At 49.7% G+C, this 10,335-nt stretch overlaps 1 long non-coding RNA gene across 2 annotated transcripts; it reads left to right on the top strand.

Moving 5' to 3' along the window:
- Positions 1-9,901: 9,901 nt before the first annotated feature.
- Positions 9,902-10,335, top strand: LOC136517203 (uncharacterized). 2 transcript variants are annotated; one of them, XR_010774238.1, is made up of 3 exons: positions 9,902-10,010; positions 10,119-10,182; positions 10,260-10,335. It is a non-coding gene; the product is annotated as an uncharacterized lncRNA (long non-coding RNA). The 2 variants fall into 2 exon arrangements; XR_010774239.1 differs by having other exon boundaries at positions 9,935-10,040.

Here is a 10,335-nt window from a genome sequence, read left to right as displayed (position 1 = left end):
GTGAGCGGCTTAGGGTTGTGGTCTCTGTACGAGGTGATAAAGCAATAGAGTTTTTTTTTTTTTTTTTTTTTTTTCTCTCAGAGAGATTTTAGATTTCGGACAGGCAGCGACGAGGAAGACGCGAAAGGATGGAAATCAGGCGCGCTGCGACATTTTAGGCGGCAATGCGACCTTAAATTAACATTTGAGCTCAACCTATATAACAGAGAAACAACTGAAAGAAAATTCCTTTACCCTGATTTTTTTTTGCTGTAGGGAACCTACAAGGTTATTTTTGTGAGCTTTTTTTTATATACTGTAAGTAAACCAAATAAACTGAATATCCCTGTGAGCTTTTTTTATATACTGATAGGGAAAAAAAAACAGCACACAAAAAAAATCCTATTTCCAGTACGGAGTGGTGTTTATTTTTTTTAATAACCTGCACTCACGTACATGGACAGTGGCCCTTTAATAAAAGGAAAAATGATACTTATACAGGTGGCTGTGTCGTGGCCCCTTAGTAAAAGGGAAGAATTAAAATAATGTAGCAAGCTTTTCTTCATGTTAAAATTAATTTATTTAAAATATGTGATGAATTAATATTGTCATAAATTGATGATGATTATTATTTAGCATGTTAGGAAGAGTTACTATTCGTTGTATAATGTGAGTCATCTAGGTTACGACGATTTTTACTAGATCTTAGTGACGAACACATAATTTTCGTTATAAAGTCATACTCCCACCAAAAAACGTCGTAAAACATGATGACTTAGCGACGAATTTAGCCGTCGTCGTTAGAAAATCGTCGTTGAAGGTCATATCTCTTGTAGTGCGAGCATATCAAATTGGTGCTGCAGCTCCTTCAGAGGGATCACTGGCAGGTAAAAATGTCTAAGTGTGTGTTTGCTCAACGCCAACTTCGTTACTTGGGTCACATTATCTCGGAATCTGGTGTTGCTACGGATCCTGACAAAGTGCAGGCAGTGCTGCAATGGCCTGCTCCAACCACAGTCAAGGAACTTCGCAGCTTTTTGGGGCTCGCCGGTTACTATCGGCGCTTTGTCAAACATTTTGTAATCATTTCCCGGCCTCTGACTGAGTTGCTTCGGAAGGGAGCGGTGTTTGTGTGGACTGATGTGCAGGAACAGGCATTTTCAACTCTGAAGCATGCTCTGACAACTGCCCCTGTCTTGGCTCTGCCTGATTTCAGCAAGCCGTTTGTAGTCGAAACTGACGCCAGTGGACATGGGATTGGTGCCGTCCTGATGCAAAATGGCCGCCCTTTAGCATTCTTGAGCAAGGCTTTGGGTCCCAGGTCCAGGGGATTATCCACCTACGAAAAAGAATATATGGCAATACTCATGGCCTTGGAGCAATGGCGCAGCTACCTTCAGCATGCTCAATTCCAGATAATTACAGATCGCCGCAGCCTTGTTCAGCTTACCGAGCAGCGCCTGAATACGCCGTGGCAGCAGAAGGTGTTCACCAAGCTGATGGGATTACAATATCAGATTATTTATCGTAAGGGCGTTGAAAATGAAGCTGCAGACGCTTTGTCTCGCTGTCCACCTGCTCAGTTGGCTGCTATGTCAGTATGTCACCCCCAATGGCTGGAGGAAGTTATTTCTTCTTACTCTGCTGATGATCATGCTAAGGATTTAATTGCTAAGCTTTCTCTAGCATCTGATGCAGTTCCTCACTACACATTGCGCGATGGCCTTTTGCGCTATAAATCCAGAATTTGGATTGGTCAAAATCTGCAGTTACAGACCAAGTTAATTGCTGCTGTTCATGACAGTGTGTTGGGTGGTCACTCAGGGGTCTCTGCCACTTATGGACGACTAAAACAATTTTTTGCGTGGCATGGTATGAAGTCGGCTGTCCAGCGATATGTCTCGGAGTGCTCTGTATGTTCTGTATGTCAGCAAGCCAAGCCGGATCGATCCAAGCTGCCCGGTCTTCTCCAACCTCTAACAGTGTCGGATCGTGCCTGGACTGTGATTTCGATGGACTTCATTGATCGTCTACCAACTTCGGGTGGCTCCAATTGCATCTTGGTTGTGGTAGATCTCTTTTCCAAGTACTCTCATTTCCTGCCTCTTAAGCATTCACTGCTGCGGTGGTGGCACAGGCCTTCTTTTCCAATATTTATAAGCTGCATGGGCTGCCAACAGCCATTGTTTCGGATCGAGATAAGATCTTCACTAGCAATTTTTGGAGGGAACTCTTCAAATTGGCAGGGGTTGCACTCCGGATGAGCACAGCTTATCATCTACAATCTGATGTCCAGTCTGAACGAGTTAATCAATGCCTGGAAACATTTTTGTGCTGTTTCGTTCACACGTGCCCGAAGCAGTGGCGTCAATGGTTCGATCAAACTGAATTCTGGTACAACACTACTTGGCATTCTGCTTTGGGACAGTCTCCGTTCGAAGTGCTTTATGGATATCCTCCTCGCCAGTTTGGTATTGCTCTTGCTCCTGATCTGCCAGTCACTGATCTTTCAACATGGCTGACTGATCGTGCTCTGATGACTGATGTCATACGCCAACATCTCAATCGGGCCATGCAAAGAATGAAGCGGCAAGCTGATACTCAGCGCTCTGAACGTCAGTTTCAGGTGGGCGATATGGTGTATGTCAAGATTCAGCCCTATGTTCAGTCGTCCTTGGCACAACGGAGCAATCAAAAACTGTCATTTAAGTTCTTTGGGCCATATCAAGTGGTCTAACCTGCCTGTTTCTCTTGCTACTTGGGAGGACCTGGACTTTTTTGGTCAGCAGTTCCACCGCGCCACCGTTATGGCCCCTGCTACTGTTCCGCATCCGGCACAAGCCTTTGAAGACTCTGAAGCTGAAGCCACAAACGAGGATCATGGGCCGCGGAGGTCCAGCAGGCCGAGAGCCCAGAACCCGCGCGTCATGGGGACTGAGTGGATGCCGGCGTGATCAGCCAAGTGTGCTATAGATATATATGTAATAGGAAAGAGGAGAGATTCATTCATGATCCTTATTGTAACAAACTTGCTTCTTCTGCAAGAACTCCTCTGACCCCGTCCTGCTGCTTTGCTTCCCCTCCTACAACTCCGATCTATTGCTACCTTGCCTGAATTCTATACAAACTATCTCGGTTCGTAACACCAGGCTTCCTCAATCCCAACTCAGCAATCATCTAAAGCCTTCTCTGCTTTTCAGTTCGACCTCAATAAGCCACCGGTCACAGGTGCCAATGCCGTTCCTATTCTGGGTCCAAGATTTTCCTTTGCTCAGTCTTCCAGTGTGATGACTCTAATCAAGAGAGAACTTCAGTGTTCAAGTGCTTGTAATTTCCCTCAGGTTCAAATCTAGTTCAAGATGTTCGGCAATCTTGGGGCCGATCATGATCCTCAGCAGACTGTCAAGTGGGCCCCCAAGCCTCACCCGCCCAGTTCAAATTTTGGACAAAGGTCAAAGCCAAGGTCAGAATATCTATCATCGCAGACAGTACCTAGTATTTGCTCCCGCTGTCTTGCCAATACGCATCAAGGAAGATTTTGCAGAGCCCCCATTAAATGCCGCGCATGCCGGCATTGGGGACACATCCATAGTTGGCCATGCAGCCCGAGCCCGTCGTCCCAGCTCAAGGCCCGTTTTTTTGGCCCGGGCCAAACCCGGCGGGCCTGGGCTGGCACGGACCGAAAGAGTAGGCCGTGCCTGGGCCTTACCCCAGGCACATGGGCCGGCACGCCACGGCCTGGCCTGCCGCCTCCCCACACCCCGCATATATAAGCGGGGACTCCACGCTCGGCCGCCTCCCCCCGCCTCACCCCGAACCCTAAATCCTACTCGCGCGGCGGCGTCTCCCATTCTCACCTCGCAGCTCGCGCTTCCCTCTCGCCTCTTCCCCATGCGGCGGCGTCTCCCTTGCGCGCGGCGTCTCCCTCCCGCGCGCAGCCATCTCCCTCCGCGCGCGGCGTCCGTGGCCAGATTCGAGCAGCGACGGTCGGATTCAAGCGCGCCGGCGACCGCCTCCTCCACGCCTCCTTGCGTGGCCCCACCTCCAGGGCGAGCGCGCTGGTGACCGGATTTGCCTCTGGGGCGAGCGCGCCGGCCGTCTCCCTCCCGTGCGCAGCCGTCTTCCTCCCGCGCGCGGCGTCCGCGGCTAGATTCGAGCAGCGATGGCCGGATTCAAGCGCACCGGCGACCGCCTCCTCCATGCCTCCCCGCGCGGCCCCACCTCCAGGGCGAGCGCGCTGGCGGCCGGATCTGCCTCTGGGGCGAGCGCGCCGGCGGCGGCGGCCGCCTCCTGTGGCCGCCCTGCCTCCTGCTTTCCCCTTCCCTCTCTCGTGGGCCTCGGGCTGGCCTGACATGCTGGATTGGTCGTGCTTTTCGGGCCGGCCCAGCAGGCCGTGCCTGGACCGTCGGCTAGGCCCGTGGCCCTTTTAGGCACGGCCCGGTGGCCCGGCGTGCCGTGCCTGGCCCGTTAGCGCCGGGCCGTGCTTTTGACGGGCCCGTGCCAGGCCGGCCCGTTGGCCATCTATAGACACATCCAAGTAAATTGTGCAGTTAACTAGCCTGAGAGAGGTAAATTCGCAGCTGTTACTGGTGCAGATAAAGGGAAAGCCATCCTTGAGCTGCCCAACTGGTTCAATGCTCCTGCTGGGCCTGGCCCGAGTAAGACGCCCGTTTTTTCCTCGTTCCCGGATTGGGCCGCCTCCATGCTAGGCAAGGAGAACTCTCATCTGCACAATGTTTGGCTGACCAAGCACTTGCTCCACCATCTATGACAAAAGACCCCACTGTTATCTGGACCCATCAGTCAGGGGGTGGGCAAGATAGAAATGAGCTGGGCGTCAATCTGGAGCTTAGCCTTGACCCTTCATCTTCAAAACAGACCCTGCCCATTCCGTCTCCATCTACAGTGCCCAAAGAAAACCCCATTCACCCGCCATTATCACCAGGAGCTCAGAGCAATAGCCAGCCAAACTTGCAGCAGATGGCGTTCCAACGAGCCGACCCGGCGCCGTTCATCCCACATGGAATGCATCTGCAGCATGTCGAGAATCGCCAGTTCATGGTCCGTGCGGTGGCCAGCTCAAGACCATTGCCGAGACATGAAGACTGGGCGATCGCCACCATCCAGCTGTTGCCGGGTAATGTACTCAATTTCGAAGCTGTCAGAGGGGTCCTAGATGATTTCTTTGCGGATGTGGCTAGAGTGCATACTAGATCAATTCAGCGCAGTCATTTGAGGCAGGCTCTGGTTCAGTTCAATAGAGTTTATGATAGAGACACTCTTGTGCTTAATAGCCCTCATCAGTTCGACAACATAGCAATCTCCTTTGTTAGGCATAATCAAGGACGTAACTGGAGGCGGGTCCAGTTCAATAGAGAAGTGTGGCTTGTGCTCTTAGGTCTGTCTTTTGACTACTGGGAAGAGGAATATATTGATAATGTGTTGGGCCCCTTTGGAAGAATGATTTCGTGGGACAGAGATTTGGATAACAGGGCTAGACTTCTGGTCAGGGCAAGGGTGGTGGATCGAGAATCCATCCCACACTTTGTTGTTTTTTCTGACACAGAAGCTATGGACAGTGACTCATGGACTATACAAGTCGAGGTCGTCCAACAAGAGCTACTGGGAGCAGGACCACCTGACGAGGAACCAATTCCAGAAAATGTTCAGAATTTTGGACAGGCTCCATTTGCCTTTTTAGGACTAGGGCAGCAAGGACCTGGTCCAGTGCAGAATCAACAGAATCAACCCCAGGGGCAGCAGGCATAACAACCTCAGGGACGACCTCTGTTCAGCAGCAGAATGTGAATCAGGCCAGCAACTGGGATTTTTGGCCTGAGGTCTTGCCAACTATTGGTCAGCAGGTCATTCAAGCAGAGGAGGAAGCAGTGGATCTTCAGCAACCAGCCCTCCTACAGGACCTGAATGTAGTGCCAAAACTTGAAGATTTGGCTGAAGTCATCATTCATCCTCCTCAAGCAGCAGTGCCACAAGCTCAAATCAATGATTTAGATTGGGGCAATTTAGATGCTGAAATTGAAATGGAGATTGTGCAGCCGGTGCCACAACAATAGCTCCTACCTGTGCAAGCCTGAAGACCCACCACAGCTCCCTGCATTCAACATGGGCAATCAGAACAACTTCCTCAACCATGAGATACCTGAAGATGCTCTTATGAACGATGCAGAGTTAGCTGGACCAGAACCTCACCTTTGGGGAATGCCCGAGGATGTAAATGACCTGCAGGTGGGCATGGTGAAAATTGTGAAAGTCTGTCGATGTTTCACCACCGATAGCCTGCCACGGGGGTACCCGGAGCAGTATGTTCGGGCTTCGGCGTATGCCGAACTCGACGGTTAACGCAAGACACAGTCGATTTATCCTGGTTCAGGCCCTCGATCGTAGATCGAGTAATAACCTTACGTCCAGTCGGCGTTAGCCTTTGCGTTGGATTGATTGTCAAGTGTTGTGTTGTTCAATTGTTCTCAGGAGCCCTGCCCTCCTTTATATAGTCAGGAGGCCAGAGTCCTAGTCCGTTTACAATGAGATTTCCTAGTAGGATTACTTAATAGCTATACTACTAAGATTACATGGGGAGAATCCTAGTTGGACTAGGTCTTCTCTCTCTTGCGGGGTATCCTGTGGGTCCCGCATCGACAAGCCCCCGAGCACTTCATGGTTGAGCTCTGAAAGTCTCGCTTTGCTTCTTCAAGTTTTGTTGAGTAGGAACAAAATGTCATCCGAGTGCTTTCTGGAGCGAAACCTTGTAGCGCTTCTTGGGATCTTCGAGTGGTGAGTGCTTTTTGAAGAAAAAGTACATCCACCTGGTTGTAGCCCCCGAGCCTCTCGCTATTTGGAACAAGGAGCTGGAGGATCTTGTCTTGAAGTTGCTCTGATTGTTTGTTGAAGTTTTATGAAAAAGAACTCGAATATGGCTCGTTCCGGGTTCTTTTTGTCGTAGTGTCTTGAAGTGATCTGCGTTGAGAAAGTCTTTTGGTGACGTGCGCTTTTTTGAAGAAAAAGTGCACTCACTGAGTGTAGCCCCCGAGCCTCTTGCTATTTGGAACAAAAAGTTGGAGGGTCTTGATTCTTGTCTTCGAAAAATTCTGTGGCTATGTACCCTGCTTTCTCCGTGTTATTCTTTTTTAGAAAAGAAGTCGGATGGAGAGTCTTGATGTGTTGTCGTCGTTGTAGTCTTGAGCTTCTTGTATTCTTGGTCTTTTGTCTTTGGTTCCGAGTCTCCGGAGGGTAGTTGAAATGAAAGGCCGAGCTCCCTAGCTTAGTGTTGATTAAGCTATGATGTTGGCCGAGGTCCCAAGCGTATATCCGTGTTGTTTTGTTCGGGAAGAACTTGGATGCGGGGTCTTGGCATATTCTTTGATAGTCTGCTGTTGTCAGATGCAGTTGTATGGTGGTGGTTGAGTGTAAATGCCTTTTGTTCACGGGTTGTACTGTGCTGGTATATTCTTCCGAATATGCCCGTTTTCGAGTATTGCCTCTTCTCGCCTGAGTCGTCCATTATTGTGTCCTGTCTTTTCATTGTGTCCTTTGTTAGGCTTATTTCGTTGGTACTCCTAGTCCATGTGCGCCGATCCTTTGGTCTATAAATACTGTCTCGGAGTGCTTGTTTTCATTCATTGGATATTCTGTTGAAGCCTTGGTGGTCATGAACATGGTAGTTTGTGAAGTAGAGCAGCCCCCGGGCATGTTTTGTAGTTTCTGTGTGTCTTGCCGTAGCTGGAGGAAATCTTGTGATAGGGATTAGAGGTAGGCTAATCCCGCGACAGCATTGTGCCAGGATGTACGTGGTGGTAGTTGGAGGAAGTCTTGTGATGTGGGCTTTGTTCCTTCATCCGGCAGTTCTGGGTTGATCCTCGTCGCCTGTCTTGAGACCGTTCGGTGCAGATCAACACCATATCCAGCATCACATCGGTCTTGGGTAGACAGATGTCCGCCGGCCTTCTCTGCTCCATGTTGCCCTACCGTGCTGCCGATTTCCGCCTTGGATGCATTGCGTTCGTCCTTTGAAGAAAACAGTGTAGCTGACGGCGGTCTGTCCTTCCGAGTAGCAATTTGGGACACGTAGTCGTTCCAGAGCCTAGTCGTGTCCGTGTTTCTCTTTGCTACTTTGCTTTTCGTGGTGCCGAGTTCGTTGGGTCTTGTATGATTTGTAATCTTCTATTTTTGAAATAACTTGTAATGTAACGAATCTTGTTTTCTGAGTTGTCTATGACTTTTCTGTTGTGATTCCTGTCGTTCATGAGTCTACCGAGTTCTTTCTTACATAACCGGGTTCTTTTGTTCCTCGTGAGGTAGCCCTTTTTTTCTTCTTGGTTCAACGAGTTGTTCTTGTGGCTATCTGATAACCCTGTTGTGATGCTGCGCGGATAAGTCTAAAATCTGCCCGTTGGTTTGTACCGTTGTGTGGATTCGTGCCCTCCGTCGTTTTAGCTGCGTCGGTAAATGGACCGTTGCGTTCCCACGCTGTGCTTTAACGGGCCTTATGGGCCGTTTGTATCACTGAGAAATCTATTTAAAGACATTTTATCTTCCTTTCCCTTGTCACCCAGCTCTTGCCTTTAAACCCTAGTTCTCAGAAAACCGCCGCCGTCATTGTCGTTATCGCCCGAGCACCATCATTCTAGCTTCATCCTCCTTAGCGCCTTTGTTGCTTCCGCCAGTTCATGGGAAAGAAGAAGACCGCAAGCAAATCTCAGGCGACCTTCGTGGACGAGGAGTCATCGCTGCCTTTGATTGAAAACCAGGAGTTCGTGGCCATGAGGGCAGCTCAGAAGGTTTGGCCGGCTCCAACAACCAGCGAAGACCAGCTGCGCGAGCTCGTTAGTGATGGCTTGATCCAAAGCAAAGTCATCGCTGAATGGAGAGTTCCGGGCGAGCATCGGGTTCCGGCCCCGGGTCCTGGTGAGATTGTCCTTTTTGTTTCTTTTGTCCGCGCTGGTCTTTGTCTTCCTGCTTCCGTCTTCCTTTATCAGTTTCTTGGGTATTTTGGGGTTAGTTTGAACCATCTAACCCCCAATGCCGTTCTCCATCTTTCTGTTTTTGTTCACCTTTGTGAAGCCTTCCTTGGGATCCCTCCTTCTCTATCTCTTTTTCGTTTTTTCTTTCGTCTGAAACCTCAACCCCGCCGCGAGGAAACCAGTGCCCTCGGCGGTTGTGGGATTCAGTTTCGCCAGGGTCTCAAAATCAAGTTTTTGATTATGACCTGGTCGATTCTGTCAAGGATTGGCGCGCCGAGTGGTTTTATGCTGCCAATTTGATCCCTTCTCTTGTTGTTCACTCCGGATCTGGTCCTGTGGCGAATGACCGGTGGGATAAGAAGCTTGAGTCTCCTGCTGAGATTCAAATGATCCAGCCACTCCTTGATAGGATTAGCATGCTGAAACAGCAGGGATTGACCGGCTTTGGTATCGTCTCAAGTTTTCTTCGTCGCCGGGTTCAGCCCTTGAAAGAGCGGGAACATCTCGGCTTTGAGTATTCTGGGGCCGAGGATCCTTCACGCATGGTCCCAGCTCTTGAGCTGACCGGTGAGGAGGTACTCGAGCGTCTCCAGAAGATGCTGAAAGGAGTGAGCATCATTCCTCCTACCGTCCCTGAGTACTCGGCCAACAACCCGCCCCCAGCTGTGAGTTGTCTATCTTCTTTTTTTTCTTTTTATTTGAGTTCTGTATGTACTCTTGCTACGTCCGTTCTTGCTTAGCTTTTCCTTGTCTTGGTGTTTTGTCTATTTTCGCAGGAGCTTGGGCGGAACTTTGTTGATCCGATCCCCCTTGATGTTCTCCCTGCTGTGGCGGAGACTGGGGATCGTTTAGCCGGTACTTCTGCAATTAGTAAGTCTCAAACTTTTACAGCCCTTCCTGGGGTTTCTTTCAGATTTGATGATGTATATGAAGAGTATGTTCCTCGTCTAGTCCCTCGCGGTCCTCGCAGTGTCCCGAAGAGGGGGCGAATGGACGGGTCCTCATCTGGCTTGCCTGTCTCCAAGAAGCCTCGCAAACCAAGTACTCCCTCAGGTACTCCAGTTGTTGCTAGCATGCTCTTAGGTGAGCACATTTAGTACTCTTTGTTCTTTTATTTTCATGTCTCTCTCTTGAACCGAGTACTTTTCATCTCTTTTTCAGCAGGTGCTCTGGTTTCGCTGGCTGAGGAAGAAGAGGATGATGAAGTTCCCCTCATCATGCGGCGGTGAGTTGTTTTTCATATTCTTGTCGCATTGAATTTTTCCTCTTTGTTTTTAATTTTAGTCTTGAACTTTTTTGAAGTAATCGGAGGTCGGGTGTGAGTTCTTCCGAGGCTCTCGCGCTGACTTCTTCCGAAGCTCCAGGGTCGAGTTCTTTG

The sequence above is a fragment of the Miscanthus floridulus genome, chromosome 17 (assembly GCF_019320115.1).
Source record: "Miscanthus floridulus cultivar M001 chromosome 17, ASM1932011v1, whole genome shotgun sequence".
In the NCBI taxonomy this organism is placed as follows: domain Eukaryota; kingdom Viridiplantae; phylum Streptophyta; class Magnoliopsida; order Poales; family Poaceae; genus Miscanthus; species Miscanthus floridulus.
This window is presented reverse-complemented; position numbering and strand designations above follow the sequence as displayed.